Source organism: Panthera pardus, unplaced genomic scaffold (genome assembly GCF_024362965.1).
Source record: "Panthera pardus isolate Hobbes unplaced genomic scaffold, ASM2436296v1 HiC_scaffold_11, whole genome shotgun sequence".
NCBI classification, from domain to species: domain Eukaryota; kingdom Metazoa; phylum Chordata; class Mammalia; order Carnivora; family Felidae; genus Panthera; species Panthera pardus.
The window spans coordinates 7664208-7679610 of record NW_026526666.1 but is presented as its reverse complement, the minus strand read 5'-3'; the positions used below and the strand labels follow the sequence as shown (position 1 = coordinate 7679610).

The window sequence follows — 15403 nt, the reverse complement described above, 5'->3', positions numbered from 1 at the left end:
TTAAAAATCCCACGGAAGAGAACACTGGTTTTCTACTACAAGACCCATCGTGTTACTCTCCGCACTTCACCAATACGGAGGCAAGCGGTTGGGATATTTGTGTGTTTGGCAGAAAAGCATGAAGGTCTAAAGAAGTATCACTGATGGCTTAACTGAACAGAACATAATGAACTGACAATCTCTCAGCTTTAGCAACTCCCTCTCCAGTCCTTAGAGCACCCTCGGTGGTGTTCCCAGGGTGCTCTGCAGAAGCTGCTGGCATTTAGCGGTGTACTGGCTGATCGGCAGGAAGGTACAGAGAGATACAGAGTCCCAGAAGTGACCAGTGAATGTAGCCCTCAGTGAACACATGCGCGGAGGGAGCTGAAAATTCTGTAAACAGTTTCCATCTGTGAAATCAGTTGCCTGAGTTTCAGGCTGGTTAGTGGTGAATTCCTGTCTGCCGAGTTTCTGCAGAAAACAGCTAGCTCACCCAGCTAGGAAAATGCCATACGGTAATTCAGACAACGTTTCCTAAGGGCATGCTATGTGCAAGGCATTGCATTGGGCACCAGGGAGCATAAAAATTGGGATCATATGAAAGCCCAGTCCTCAAGGAGATCGTTATCCAGAAATGTCCACAATGGGCAGATGGGGTGGTACCGTCACCCAGGTGCAAAGGATAGCAAGGTGGGGTGGGGGTCGCAGAGGAGAGGGCAATGCATTCTGACGCTGGACAGTGAGAGGAAAGCAGAGAGCACAGAAGCACATGGTAAGTGGAGGGAAGTGCATTTGGTCCAGATCTTGAAGATGTCAAAGATGAGGTGGGATTTTAACAAGGAACGAAGGAGAAAGGGCATCGGGGCAGGGGAAACAGTGCGAACTGATGGACGAAGACCAGAAAATATGGGGATATTTGGACGAAGGGTTTGCTTGGGATCATAGTGCTGGAAAAAGGGAGACTGGGGCTGAATTGCAATGCGCAGCCTAGTGTTGTCCCGTAGGACTGAGGACACTGGGTAACAGTGGAACAAAGGGGTATCTTATCAGGTCCTAGCATCTGTTTTTGCCACTAGTTCCATACTTCCAGGGCCCTGCAGAGGGAGAAGCGGATGCCTATTGTAGCTTGGCTTTCTAGCAATGAGAGGAATCATTGCCTTGCGCATGGTCTAACCTCATGTTTCAGCCTTCGTCTGCAAAAAATTAAGGCTTTGTTGTAGCGTATCAGTCACTACAATGAGACTATTTGGAGTCAGGCCACACCCTGGGCCACCAAGCGACGAGGGCAGAGCCCAGCCAACTGAGTGATGTTCCTGCCCACGCCAACCTGGAGCTGGAGTCTCAGGGGTAGAACCCCATTCATCCCTGCACCATGATGCAGTTGAGAACACTTTTACCACCACTAAAGGAAATCCTGCTTCCCTCAGCCATCATCCCTCCGCCCTTCCTACCACCACAACAACCCTAGGCAACCACTAATCTGCTTTCTGTCTAGAAATCTATAGCCATTTGCCTATTCTGGTCATCTCATGTAAGTGGACTCATGACATGAGAACTTCGGCGTCTGGTTTCTTTCATTCAGTACAACGTTTTCAAAGTTCATCCAGGCTGTAACATTATCATTACTCTATTCCTGCCCCCCCCTTTTTTTTAGGTAAACTCTACACCCAACGTGGGGCTTGAACTCACAACCCCAACATCAAGAGTCACATGCTCTACTGACTGAGCCAGCTAGGCGCCCCTCTATTTCTTTTTTATGGCCAAAAAATATTTCATCATAGATGTACCACATTTTATTCAACCATGCATCGGTCGATGGACATTCGGGTTAGCGCTTTTTGGACTGTGCCTAATGCTGCTATCAACATTCACGTACAGGCTTTTGTGTGGAAATATGTTTGCAGTGTTCTTGTGTAGATAGCAAGGAGTGGGACTGTTGTTTCTTATTCATCCTCCTTTCTCCTAGAAACTAACATGAATAAATATCTGTTGAATGAATGAATATTTGCTGGATGAATGAATAAAAGCATCTCACTTTCTTAGAAGATTTCTGTGGACTACTAAAAAATACACCAACATTAACAACTACCATTGGCAGTTAGACCTTGTCACAGTTCCCTTCTTGGCTCATTCAGGTTGAAGTAAGCCTGGGGTCCATCATCTTGCCTGTTGCCCCAACCCTCCATGAGAAGCTGAGGAGACTGGGGTGGGTTGCAGTGCGAGTGCACCTCCCCCAGTCACCTAGAAGCCAGAGGCTTGTGTTAACTCAGCAGATTCTTGGAGCCGTGAAGGCTCCCCAGTCTGGCAGACTCAGTCTAGAAGCCCCACTAGGCAAGTTGGGGCTTCCTAAGGATTGTATTACACTGGCCCATCAATCTAAGGATGCTCGGGAATACAAGGTACAGATGTGTGTGTAAGAGGGTGCTGGCTGGGGGTGCATGAATCCTCCTGTGCCTTCGGTACTCCAGAGAGCATGCTGCCCATGCGTAGGGTATTTATCAGGAAGGGTATTATCAGGAATATGTTCCATAACAGCTTTCCTGAAACCTTTGCAACACAGCCCAAGGGTATTATCAGGAATATGTTCCATAACAGCTTTCCTGAAACCTTTGCAACACAGCTCCCAATTTAGAAATCAGCAGAGACATTTTCCCTGCTCCATGAGGTCACGGTCATCTGATACCCACACTCGCAAGCCTCGCCTTACTCGGAGCCTCTGTGGGTTGTTGCACAGGTGGCCAATATTTCATGCCTAAACAGTATCTGAGCATTTTCTTTTAAGAGCAGCACATGTTCAATGTAGAAAACAAAACAAAATCATACAGAAAGAGATAAAAACCATTCATAACCTACACCCAGAAGTAACTCTAGAAAATGGTGGTGCAGATTCTGTTATGCTCCTACTTCTGTTTCTTTTTTCAAAATTGCCATCACAATGCACATGCCATTTTACAACCTCCTTAACGAATGAATGTATCATAATGCCATCAATAATGTTTTTCCAGTTTTAATGGGTGTCTCATATTCTATCACGTGGACTTAATATCTATTTTACTTGATCATAAGCCCAATTGTTCCTTCTGTTGACTGCTTTCAATTTTCAAACTTATCAACAATGTCATGATAAATAATCTTATACAACAATATCTTTGGAGCCTTCTGAATGTTTTCGTAGGACACATTCTTAGAAATGAGATTGTAGGACCAAAAATGATGAACATTTTTAAAGCTTCCTAAACTTATTGCCTAATTGCCCCTCCAAAGGTTTGTAGCAACTTACATCCTACTGGAATTGCCAACAACAATTTATAATAAGCTTGCCTTCTGGCTGGAAGCTTCAAAATACGAAGCGAACACCAGGACTTCAGTATGTAGGCCCAGGGATATCAAAAAGCAAAGCAAAAATACCCTAATAAAGCAGGTACATTCAGGGCACCTGGGTGGTTCAGTTGGCTAAACGTCCAACTCCATATTTTGGCTCAGAGCGTGATCTCGTGGTCGTGAGATAGAGCCCATTGGGCTCCGTGCCTGCTTAGGATTCTCTCTCTTCCTTTCCTTCTGCCCCTGCTCCCCCTCTAAAAACAAAACAGACAAACTAACTAATAAACAGAAAGATACATTTCTGGGCAGAACAGAACATGTGTGTTCACAAAGGTACCTTTACTCATCAAGAAAATGTTGTACCACACACCATCACCCCCTCACGGGGTCCTCTGCTTCAAAGGGCGGAGAAGCAAATACGTTTTTGGAAGAGTTCCTTCCAAAGCCATCACAAAAGCAAGTGTCCTTTCATGATTGGGGGACACTTGGTGTCAGAAATCTCAATGCCCAGCTCACCTGCAAACCCCACAGAAACACAGAGTCAGTTGCCTCCTCTGGACGTCAGTTTCCCCATTTGTAATTAAGAGGAACATTAGGACCTACCCAACAAGGTTCACATGAGCATCAAACAAGATCAAGGATGTCATTGTACTTTGTAAATAGTCAAGTGCTAACCTCACCACTAAGACTGAGCGCCTGAAGGAATAAGTACTGCTCTGCTGAGTGGAAAGTGTCTTTCCCAGAAGAATAGAGCACTGTGGTCATTGCCTTCCACTCCCACAGTACCTAAGAACACAGGAGCTGCCCACTGGTACATTCTTTCAACACTGAGGAGACTGCATAAGAGTTGCAGGAGAAAGGAAAGGTCTTTTCCCATTTAAATTCTGGCCCAGGAGATTTTTGCTCTAGACACGGCCGACTCAAGGCTTTTCTTGGTCCTTCACGTCATGGGAATGTAAGTGTTCTACCTCCGTAGGAAGCCTAATTGGCTCCGTTGCTCGAGAGGATCTGTTCCCGCCATTTTCCTTTGCATTCATGGCAGGCCTCAGAGGAGAAGCTGGAAACGATAATGCCCCAAGGTGAAACGAGCTGACATAGCTTGGAAGAGTATAAAGCACAACGCAGAGGTAAGATCTAACCCTCATTCGGCTGTGATGAAACACGAGCTGTGAGACAGTCTACGTAGCCCAGAGTCAGGAAGGTGGGCTTTGGTGCACAGAAGTATGGTATTGGGTCCTGGCTTTGTCCCCTACTTATGTGTGACCTTGGGCACATCACGTAGTCCATCGCAGCCTCATTTTCTCCTCCTCATGGCACCGTTGACTCTCTGAGATTGTCCTCTGTATCTTGGGTTCATTGCCGGCTTCTCTCTACCAGAACGTAAGCTCTGTGGGTGCAGAACTACATTCAGTCTTGCTCGCTGATAGCTCCCCGGGGAAAAGAAGAGCGTCTACCTCCAAAGGTCTTTGACAAATGAATGGGTGATTCTGGCATTCCCTTGGGACACCAATTCCGGGCAATCTGCTCTGTCCCTCCAACCACTTCTAGGGCAGCTCAATGCCTGGGACAAGTGTGCCAAATCGGTGGCAAGAGGAGGGGGAAGGAGGGGGCATCAGTGGAAAAAGAATGTACCTACATGAATACAAGAGCGTCTACATTTATCCACACATATATTTTTGAAAAATGTAACTGCTGAAGCGATTATGGTTTTAGCATGTTCCAAGTCCCTTTGGGCAGTAAGTGCTTCTCAAGGGGACCATTAGTTTGATTAGAAAATGCTCCTTACCTTCTTTTTTTTTAACATTTACATATTTTGGGTGGTGGGGGAGGGCAGAGAGAAAGGGAGAGAGAGAATACCAAGCAGGCTCCGTGATGTCAGTGGAGAGCCCAATGAGGGGCTTGATCTCACAAACCGTGGGGTAATGACCTGAGCTGAAATCAAGAGTTGGACACTTAACTGAGACACCCAGGTGCCCCAGCTCCTTACCTCCTATGTACATGTACTCAATAACGATTATTTTCTCACCCCTACTCGGGAAGGGAAGGGAAGGGAAGGGAAGGGAAGGGAAGGGAAGGGAAGGGAAGGGAAGGGAAGGGAAGGGAAGGGAAGGGGGCCAGTTTCTTCTGATAGAAAAGTCTGCAAGTACCAAATCAGACCTGGACCCTGCTACCCCACTGGATCTCCCACAGTCATCTGAAGCTCTCCATGGCGTGGGTAGGACCCAGGACTACATTCACATCCCTCGAGACGCATGTCGAATGAATGTGGAGGAGGAGAAGCAGGCTTAAATGAATCAATGCATGTGTACCGAGGGCCATCCATGTGGCAAGTACAGGGGGAGGCACTGTCACCTGTGTCTCCCCCATCATTGTGGAGGTGGAATGATCACTCTTATTCCAGGTGAGGACACTGAAGCGGCTTGCCAAAGAGCCAACCCGGTACTCAAATTATGCTTTGGAGCTAACAGATGACTGACAAAAACTTTACATATGAAGAGTTCCTAAGTCATTTATTTTTTTAAAGGTGTCAGTGGATGAGTTTTAACATGATCATCCTGATCTAGAGAAGGTCTCAACATTGCCCTGCTCGGCCCTAAGCAAACCAACATCTGCAATGAAAACCTGGAGCAGGTGCCGTGGGATCTCTGTAGTAAGAAAACTTGAGAGAGGTAGTTCCTATACTAAATGAAAGGGTCGGGATCCAGGTGATCTTGAAGGTTTAAACGAGGAGATAGATCTAAAATGAGGCACTCTTCCGAATTTATTCAATTAAAAATATTAAGCCGGGCCACCTGGGTGGCTCAGTCGGTTGAGCGGCCGACTTCGGCTCGGTTCATGATCTCACAGCTAGTGGGCTCGAGCCCCACGCGTTGGGCTCTGTGCTGATGGCTCGGAGCCTGGAGCCTGGAGCCTGCTTCGGATTCTGTGTCTCCCTCTCTCTCTGCCCCAACCCACTTGCATTCTGTCTCTGTGTCTCTCTCAAAAGTAAATAAACATTAAAAAAAAGATTTTTAAATAAAATAATAAATGAAAATATTAAGCCAATTCATTTAAAGACTTGTCGGATCCATAAACCCAACTTTATAAAGAGGGGGGCGGGATGTGCTCAGTAGGGATTCATGCAATTAATTGGCTGTGCTATGGCACTTACCCTATTGTATTCTAATTGCTGAAGAGGGGGAGAGGCAGGAAATGGTTGTGTTCAAAGTGAAGGGAATGAGTCTTGAGGTAGGGCAGGGCCCCGGCCAGCAGTCCAAACTACCACATACCTCTTTCACTTACTAGGTGCCTAGTGGAAATTCTAGAAGTTATATGGGGATAACTAATTGCCATTCTTACTGCAGATAATAGCTGTTCCTATCTTACAGAGACATGGTGAGGATTAGATTAAATAATAAAGAATTTAATTATGCCTAGTACATAATAAGCACGTAATAAATATTAGCCATTTGTTATTATTTCCAATTTTTCCATGTTAGAAATTTCTACAGCATACATTTTCATTAAATTTTCTTTTCATGTTTGTTTATTTCTCTTGGGAGAGAGAGAGAGAGAGAGCATGAGCAGGGGAGGGGCAGAGAGAGAGAGAGAGAGAGGGAGAGAGAGAATCCCAAGCAGGCTCCACACTGTCAGCATGGAATCCTATGTGGGGCTCAATCTCCTGAACCATGAGACCATGACCTGAGCCGAAATCAAGAGCTGATGCTTAACTGACTGAGCCACTTAGGCGCCCTAACATACATTTTAATTTATATGAAATGTTTTCCTCTTTGGGTTTATTTTCTTTAGCTAGATCTGCGAAAGTGAAATTCCCACATCAAAGTTCTCTTGAATCTCCTACACTTAGATCTCTTCCTACTTCATATGTATTGCCAAATGATGTTCCTAAAGAGTTTTAATAATACCCCCGTGACCAGCCACAAGGAGACCAGATTTTCAGTACCATTACTAGCACCGGGGAGTATTGGTTGATTGATTTTTAGAGTTGACGCTTCTACAAATGTCCACCCAGAGAATGAGTGATCCGGGTTTGGCCAAGAACAGGGCAGGGCCAACCAAGTGGGCTGGAATGAATCCAGGGGCAGAAACGGGCCTCCAAGGTGGAGGAAGGCAGAGATAAGAAAACCAACAAAGGCAGGAGTGTTCCCGGTCGCTCAGGACTGGAAGGAATGGGGCTGCAGGATGTACCTTGACCCTCCAAGAATGCTGTGGATAAGCACAGATAAGACGAGAAATCCCTGAGGCCTGAGTACCTGGTGCTAATAGAATAAAGGAAGGACAGATGACAGGTGGGGAAGGTTCCTGGGAGCCCAGGCCATGGAAACTGGCAATGGGTGTGCGTAAGAGTGTTAAAAGGAAGGGTCCCCAAGCACACCTTCGTAGGGGGGTCATTCGGAAAAGAAACGTCGGGAGATTCAGAGTCCCTACATCCTTATAAGCACGAAGCTGAAGTTCCTAAGCATGTGGGTCCCAAGAAATGCTACGCCCACTGTACTCTTTGGGGGAAAGGGGATATGGAAGCACCTGTGCTTGGCCAGACCACAAAGCACAGGTCCCCCAGAGCTCAGTTTGGAAGGCTGTGGTCCTCGCCCACCATTTCCAATCCAGACACTGAGACACGAACCCTGATACACACGTTCATTCTCAGCAGAATAGAGCGAGTTAATTTGAAATTCAAAATTTAGAGGGCCCAAGAATCGTGTGTGTGTGTGTGTGTGTGTGTGTGTGTGTGTGTTGGGTGTGTTGGTGGGCTAAATGCCAATTCCGAAGCCATCCCTCAGAGATGGCGTCTGGGTGGGTCGGAGATGGAATCCAGAGAGGTGTACTTTAAACAAACATTCCTGCGAGTGGCCAATGGGCCGTACTTTGAGAGTCTTCTGTGTTCCGCGGTTATGTGTTTGGTCTGTATGAGAATTCTAAATAGGCTGGTGACCCTACAACCTGAGTTTAACACTCACACAGACCTGGCATGGAGCTCCTGGGGTGGGGACCCAGCCATTTCCAAAGGGTGAGGGCCACAGGTGATTCAAAGTGGCCACGTCTGTGGCTGGCCCTAAGACTGTAGCTTGCAGACTTCCAACTACGGGAGCATAACTATCCAGGGGCCCCAGCTGCTGCGTTTGAAAGTCACGGCTGTGTTTGTGCCAAGCCACCCTTGTCACGGCTGCTCCCAGTGGCTGAGCACAGCTGGAATACTAAGGCAGACCCAGTCCTGGGAAACTCAGACTTCTCCGACGGCTGACGGGACAGAGGACCCCCCAATGGCCTTGCCGAACCTTCCTTAGACTATACGACTGTCTAGGATGTCCCCTTCTCCCTCTCCTTCATGCGGGTCGGCACGAGAAGAATCTGATAGCTCTCCAGCCTCATCTGACTCACTGCCCATTTCGGTTCACACAGGTATTTCCCCTAGTACAATGCTTGCAATGTAATCCTGTCTTGCCGTCAGCTTGTCGGAGGGCCCGCACTCATGCAATGGCCCAAAACGTCCCACCTGAAATACCCGCCCCATGGTGACCACCAGGTCAAAAAACAGGCCACATCTGCAGGCTGCTTGTGCGGCTTGACCTGTACAAAGGAGGCCCGAGGCACACTGGGCTGTGGTAGTTTATCCTATGGTCCCGCGCCCCTGAGCTGGGAGGGTCGACCAGGTGTAGGAGAGCTGTGGTGACAGAGCCCTGGGAGGCCTGCAGGAGGGGTGTCCTGTGTTCCTGGGATGCCCCCAGAATGATGAGAGGGCTCACATCACCTGGATGGATAATTTTGGGCCCCGAGAAAAAGACACAGCTTTCCCAACCCACAGAAGGAGAGCTGGGAAGATAGAGCTTGATCCTTGGCCCATCCCGCACCCTCCTTCCTCCCCTGCCTCCCACCTGCCGGGAACAGGAGCCCTGGGGACAGGTGGGCATGGGAGGCCTCCTCACCCTGGCACGGGCCCCACTCCCCTGCCCTGGGCTTGCTGCCACCCCCTCTGTGTGTTAGCTTCATCCTCATGGTTTTGGTCTGACCCTGTCAACATCCGAGGGAGACAGGGTTGCCTCCAGAAGCTGCCTCGGAAGAACAAGCAAGAGGCCATTTGCAGGCCAACGTGGCATACGTCAAAAGGAGCAGTGGGGAGAAAGGAGAGCCAGACAACCCACACAGGTAAAAGCAGTGGCAATGGAGACTTTGGTCCCCCCCCCCCCGCCCCCAAGGTCTCCAGGGGCTCCCTCAATCGCTCCACATGACGATACAGAGAACAGATCCTTTCTCAGCATCCGTGAAAGCAACATCAGGAAAACGTTCCTTTTGTGCGTGACAGGCTTACCGCGTCAATGCCGGCCTCCCCCAGGCGCGGGAAGACCTCGGAGGGGGTGCTCACACCCGTAGGTTCACAGGCTTGGGGGAAATGCAGCACCTGGGGCGGGGGGATGGAGGGGGACATGGCCGCCTCCCAGAGACTGGGCTTCCTGGAGGAGAGGGGACTGTGGGTGAGGTGAGAAGGAGGCGCGGGCCCCAGAGGAGCGAGGCAAGGAGCTGGGTAGACACGTGGGACTCTATGGTGGGGTTTTGTCTTGGGGATTGTGCTCGGCTCAGAGGGAGAAATCACATCTGGTGAATGGTCCAGAAATTTCCCCCACCACACTGCAACCCACTTTGGGTTTCCAGCTCTGAGAGTGACAGTGTCATAAAACATGGCAAGGCAGCCGGGGCAGGGGGCGGGGGGCAAGCTACCGGCACTGGCTGCCCCCACCCCCGGGCCCCACAGAGAGTAGCCCTTCCCACCCCAGCACTGCGTCCAGGAATACAACTCAGGAGGCGCAAGGGGCACAGATATGGGAGGACAAATCACCTCTAGAGAGACTGGTCATCCTTTCAAAATAGGAGTCACAGAGTGTCCTGCCTTCTCGGCCCCAGTCCCTCAGACGGCTCCCACATCCCAACACAAAAGCTGAGGTCTTTTAGGTGGCCTACAGGCTGTTAAGGGTTAAATTGTGTCCCTCAAAAAAGACACGCTGAAGTCCTAACACCCACGTGGTACCTCAGAACATGGCTTTGTTTGGAGTCAGGGTCTTTATAGAGGTAATTCGTTAAAATGAGGTCATTGGGTAAGCCCTAAGAAGAAGGGGGGGATTTGGATCCAGACACATGCACAGACAGGAAGACAAGGAACTGCGGAGCCAGGAGAGGGGCCTGGAACGTCCTTCCCTAGAGCCTTCAGAGGGAGCATGGCAGTGCTGTCACCCTGATCGTGAACTTCTAGCCTCTAGAACATTCCATTGTTTAAGCCGCACCGCTCCCGGCACTTTGTTTATAGGCAGCCCCAGCAAAGCAAGACAAAGACCCTGCAGACCTGATCCCCTCACCTTGTCCATCGCTCCCACCCTCCCCTGCAGAGCCACCCCTTCCCCCTCCATAGATTCACCAGGCACCCCTCCACCTCAGGGACTTCGCTGAGCTGTTCCCTCTGCCGGGGATGCTCTCCTCGCCCTCGTGGGTGGGGGGTGGGTGGGGTCTGCCTGGCTCCCTTTCTCCCCTCCCTCAGATCTCTCCAGAAGTATCACCTTCCCGATGTGGCCTTTCCTCACCAAAGATTGAAACCTGCCCCCTCGCTTGCACCTTCTGGTTCTTCTCACTCTGCTCCGTCTCTCCCCGTAGCTCTTAGCACCTCCTTATTGATTACCTCTATTGCTTCCGGTCTGTCTCCCCCCATGAGAAGTTGCATGCTAGTAGCCCAGGGATTTTGTTTCTTTTGTTCACCGAGTCTCCCTATGCGTCTAGCACGGCGCTGGGCACGTGGCAGTCATCCATGTTATAAGTACACAGAGAAAATGGCCTCGAGTGGCGGATGCACGGTGCACACGTGTGCGTGTCTTTCATGGCCGTGTCCACCCCACGCTCAGCCACGCTTCCCACCCGTGGAATGCTCCCCGCATCGCACGGCGCAAGAACTACGATCCTCATTTTCCATAAACGAGGAAAGCGACACTCCCGGAGGTTAAGAATCTTGCCTACACCACTGTGGAATCCAGGCTTTCTGATGCTGATGCCACCCTGGTTCCCTGCTGGGTGTCGGCAGGGGCTCCGGCCAGGGGAGACCGTCCCTTGCCCGGTTTCCTAGGGATCAGGGTGGTGGAGCCAGGGCAGCCGCTGCCCCACGGCCCGAGCAAAGTTGTTTTTAGAGTGACCCTGAGCCACGGCTGGCCGCCACCCAGCTGGGTATCTCTCGGGCTTCCAGGCTTGGCTCCCTGGTGACCGGCTGGGTCCAGATCACCCTGGATCTGCCACTCACACATGTGCCGGGGAGGGCAAGAGAAAGGGAAGACGAGAGAGGGCAGTAAATGAGGGCAGGGAGACGCAGGCTATTGAAATTCTAGACTCGCCAGGAGCCAAGTGGGCCGGGAGGCTGGCCTTGCTGGCTGTGCTCAGCAGGAACCCAGTGGGCAGAAATCCCACTGCCCAGCTCTCCTGGGGCGGGGGTAGAAGGGCAGACTGTAACTCTGTAGTCGTATTGTGAAGACGAAGGAGGAAACCAGAGCAGCTGATCCGGCCTGGATCCCAGTGCCCACGTGCGCACAGATAGGCCTTTGTGTCCCGGGCCCAGACAACAGGCCACATTCTTCCCCCACCTCAGTGACGTCCTTCACGGACATGTCCCCAGAGCACATTTTCAAAGGATTAATCAGCTATGGATCAGATGACACGGCATTCCCTCTGCTACCCCCTCTCTGCCCAGGCTGCGCCTTCTCTTTGTCGTCTCCGAGCACAGAGCGGGTGGCCGACCCCCAGCCCCGCTGACCGGCTGCTTCCAGCGGCCCCTGCACCGCTGTAGGTACTGTAATCTTGGGGAGGTGAATCTCAGGACACGGGGGCTGGACGGGCGAGGGCAAGCCCAGCCCACCTGTTTTCCTGGAGAGGCGTTGGCGTCAGTGCTGAGGCCGTCACCCGGGCGCAGGCCTCCTGCGCCCGGAGCCATGGCCTTTCTGTAGGTGGGCTGGGCTGCCCCAGGGATCTGGCCGTCACAGGGCCTGGACCACCTCCCAGAGGAGCCTGAGGGGGAAGGCTTCTTCCTGAAGACACAGTTAGCTCCCACTAGCTTGACTCTCTCTCTCCTGCCTGGCTGGCTTCCAAGGCAAATGGGCTTACTTGCCCCGGCCGAGGCAGGCGACAGGGAGCACGCTGGGAGGCCACTTGTTTTGCTTAACCACACGGTGGGACCGCTGAATGCAAGGTCAAGTACCAGTCTCCCTGGATGTAGAATACATCCCTCAGATACTAAATAGGGCTGCTGCTACGGACTGAACGTTTGCGTCCCCCACCCCCCACCCTTGCCACCGCCACGAAATTCTTATGCCGAAGCCCTAATTCCCAACGTCGTGGTTTTGGAGGTGGGGCCTATGGGAGGTGATTAGGTGCAGAATAGGTCATGAGGTGGGGTTCCCATGATGGGGTCAGTGCCCTTATAAGAAGAGGAGACCAGAAGGTTCTATATCAGACAAGGACACAGCAAGAAGGCAGCCATCTGCAAGCTGGGAAGACACCTCTCCAGACCCTGAATCAGTGGACAGCTGGATCCCAGACTTCCAGCCTCCAGAACCAAGAGAAAGAGAGAGAGAGAGAGAGAGAGAGAGAGAGAGAGAGATCTGTTGTTTAAGCTATCCCAATCCGTGGTGGTTTGTTGTAACAGCCCGAGAGGGCTACGACGGCCACCTTCCCTGGCTTCTCTAGGCCATGCTTTCCAAGGGGGAAGACCTGGGCTCTCCTCTCAGCTGTGGCAACTTCAAACCACAAGATCTTGGAAAAGGAGGCACCCTCCTGCGCCCTTCGAGTTCTCACTGTAGAATGGGGCGTACAAGCTCTGCCCTTCACCCCTCACGGACGCTGGGAGGACCACATAAAACAGTGCACGTGAGGGGCGCCTGGGGGGGCTCAGTCGGTTAAGCGTCCGCTTCAGCTCCGGTCACGATCTCACGGTTCCTGAGTTCGAGCCCTGCATCAGGCTCTGCGCTGACAGCTCAGAGCCTGGAGCCTGCTCCGGAGTCCGTGTCGCCCTCTCTCTCTGCCCCTGCCCTGCTCGTTCTCTGTCTCTCTCTCTCTCTCTTTCCCTCAAAAATAAACATTAAACATTTTTTTAAAACTAAAACAGTGCATGTGAAAATAGGACTCCAATGACAGTGGCCACGATTTTTCCAATCACTACTACCATGACTATTGCCACGATGGCTGCTATCAATATTATTATCACAATCACCGCTGTTATTACGACTCCTACTTCTTCAGCCCCTTCTTTTTCTGCTGCTTCAACTAACTCTACTCCTACTACTAAACTCCTACTTCTGCTTCCACAGCTACTCCTCCTCCTGCTACTGAACTCTCGTCAAGTACTAAGCAGACATCGTCTCACGTATTTCCGATACTTTCGCGTATAAAGGACCTCAAGTATATCCAAGTATACTCACTTTCAAGTGTAAAAGACCCTTGTACTTGAAAATAACCTAAAAAGCATAAAGCTAACTTTCAATTAGATGTTTTTATTGTATCGGCCGCCATAGTGTTTACACACATTGTTAAGGAGCCATGCAGCTATGTTCGAAGCCTACAATTTATTTTCTACAAAAAAGGCATGGCATCCTTACAGATTTCTGGGCCTCCTACAATACGTCGAGGCCCTCTCGTTCCACTGAAGCCGCAAAATAACCCTGCGATGTGGGTAGGAGCCTCACTTTACACATGAAATCATGAGGATCGAGACCACGCACCCAATAAACAGCGGAGCCAAGATACAATACCAGACTGTCTGACTCCACGTTTTATGCCCTTCCCGCTGTCCTACATTGAACATCGTCCAAACCAGTAAAGAGGGAAGCAAATCTAAACTGCTGTTATTATCCGACCAAACTCACCCAAACACCGTAAAAAAAACAAATGGGCTGCATATGTTACTAATAGTATATGTTTGGATTATACGTTTAAAATGGCCTTTCTTTTTGGCGTGTAGGTCTACGAACTTCAACGCATATATAGATTGACATAACCACCACCACAAGCAGGGTACCGAACAAGTCCCATCAGCGGAAAATTCTCCCTGGGGCTCTGCCTTCTTGGTCACACCCACCCTTACCTTCTCCTAACCTCTGACAACACTGAGCCGTTCTCTGTCTCCATAGCTTGGTCTTTTCAAGAATGTCCTATAAATGGAATGAGACAGTATGTAAGCTTGTTTTACATTAAATTTTTAATCTTGAGGTAAACGTGGGTTCATGCAGCGGTAAAGAATAATATAGAGATTCTATGTACCCTTTTTCGACTAATCCATTAACAGTACTGGCTTGCAAAACGATAGTGTAATACCACAGCCAGAACATTGATGGGACAGAGTCAAGTTATAGACATTTCCAAACCCACAACAATCTCTCCTATTGCCCTTCATAGCCACACCCACTTCTCTCGCACCCTACCCCACCTGTGACACCCACGAATCCGTTCTCCATTTCTAAAATTTGCCATTTCAAGACTGTTACATGAAAGAACTCATACAGTATGTAACCTTTCGGGACTGTCTTTTTCTCAGCGGAATTCTCCAGAGCTGCGTAGGCTGTTTCTGTGTATTGATAGGTGGTTCCTTTTCACTGTTGAGTGATACTCTATGATTTGGAGGCACCACGGTGTGTCTAACATTCACCCTTCGAAGGGCCGCTGGATTGTTTCCGGGTTTTGTCTATTACAAATACATGAGTATCTGTATAAACATGAGTGCCCGGATTTTTTTTAAAAAGCTTATTTATTTATTTTGAGAGAGAAAGAGCAAGAGAAAAAGCTTATCTATTTATTTTGAGAGAGAAAGAGCGAGCTGTGAAGGGGCAGAGACAGAGAGAGAGAGAGAGAGAGAGAATCCCAAGCAGGCTCTGCATTGTCAGTGCAGTGCCCAATGAGGAGCTCGAACTCACGAACTGTGAGACTATGACCAATGCGGAAACCAAGAGTTGGATGCTTAACTGACTGAGCCACCCAGATCTCCGGTGTACAGGTATTCCTGTGAAAACTTGCTTTTATTTCTCTAGGATAAATGCCCTGGAGTATAATATATGAGTGATCCAATTCCTCTGCATCCTTGCCAGCATTT

At 49.8% G+C, this 15403-nt stretch overlaps 1 long non-coding RNA gene across 2 annotated transcripts in view; it reads right to left on the bottom strand.

Annotated features, from left to right (window-relative positions):
• Positions 1–3206: 3206 nt before the first annotated feature.
• The window catches only part of LOC109272129 (uncharacterized), a 53962-nt gene continuing 41765 nt past the window's right edge, over positions 3207–15403 (bottom strand). Inside the window, exons 4-5 of one of the 2 annotated variants that reach the window (XR_008417893.1) lie at positions 14413–14468; positions 3207–4687 (exon numbers count right to left, since the gene is read on the bottom strand). This is a non-coding gene — a long non-coding RNA (uncharacterized LOC109272129). Of the gene's footprint in view, positions 4688–14399; positions 14469–15403 lie in introns of those variants that run through there. The other variant, XR_002082302.2, reaches the window with a different exon arrangement.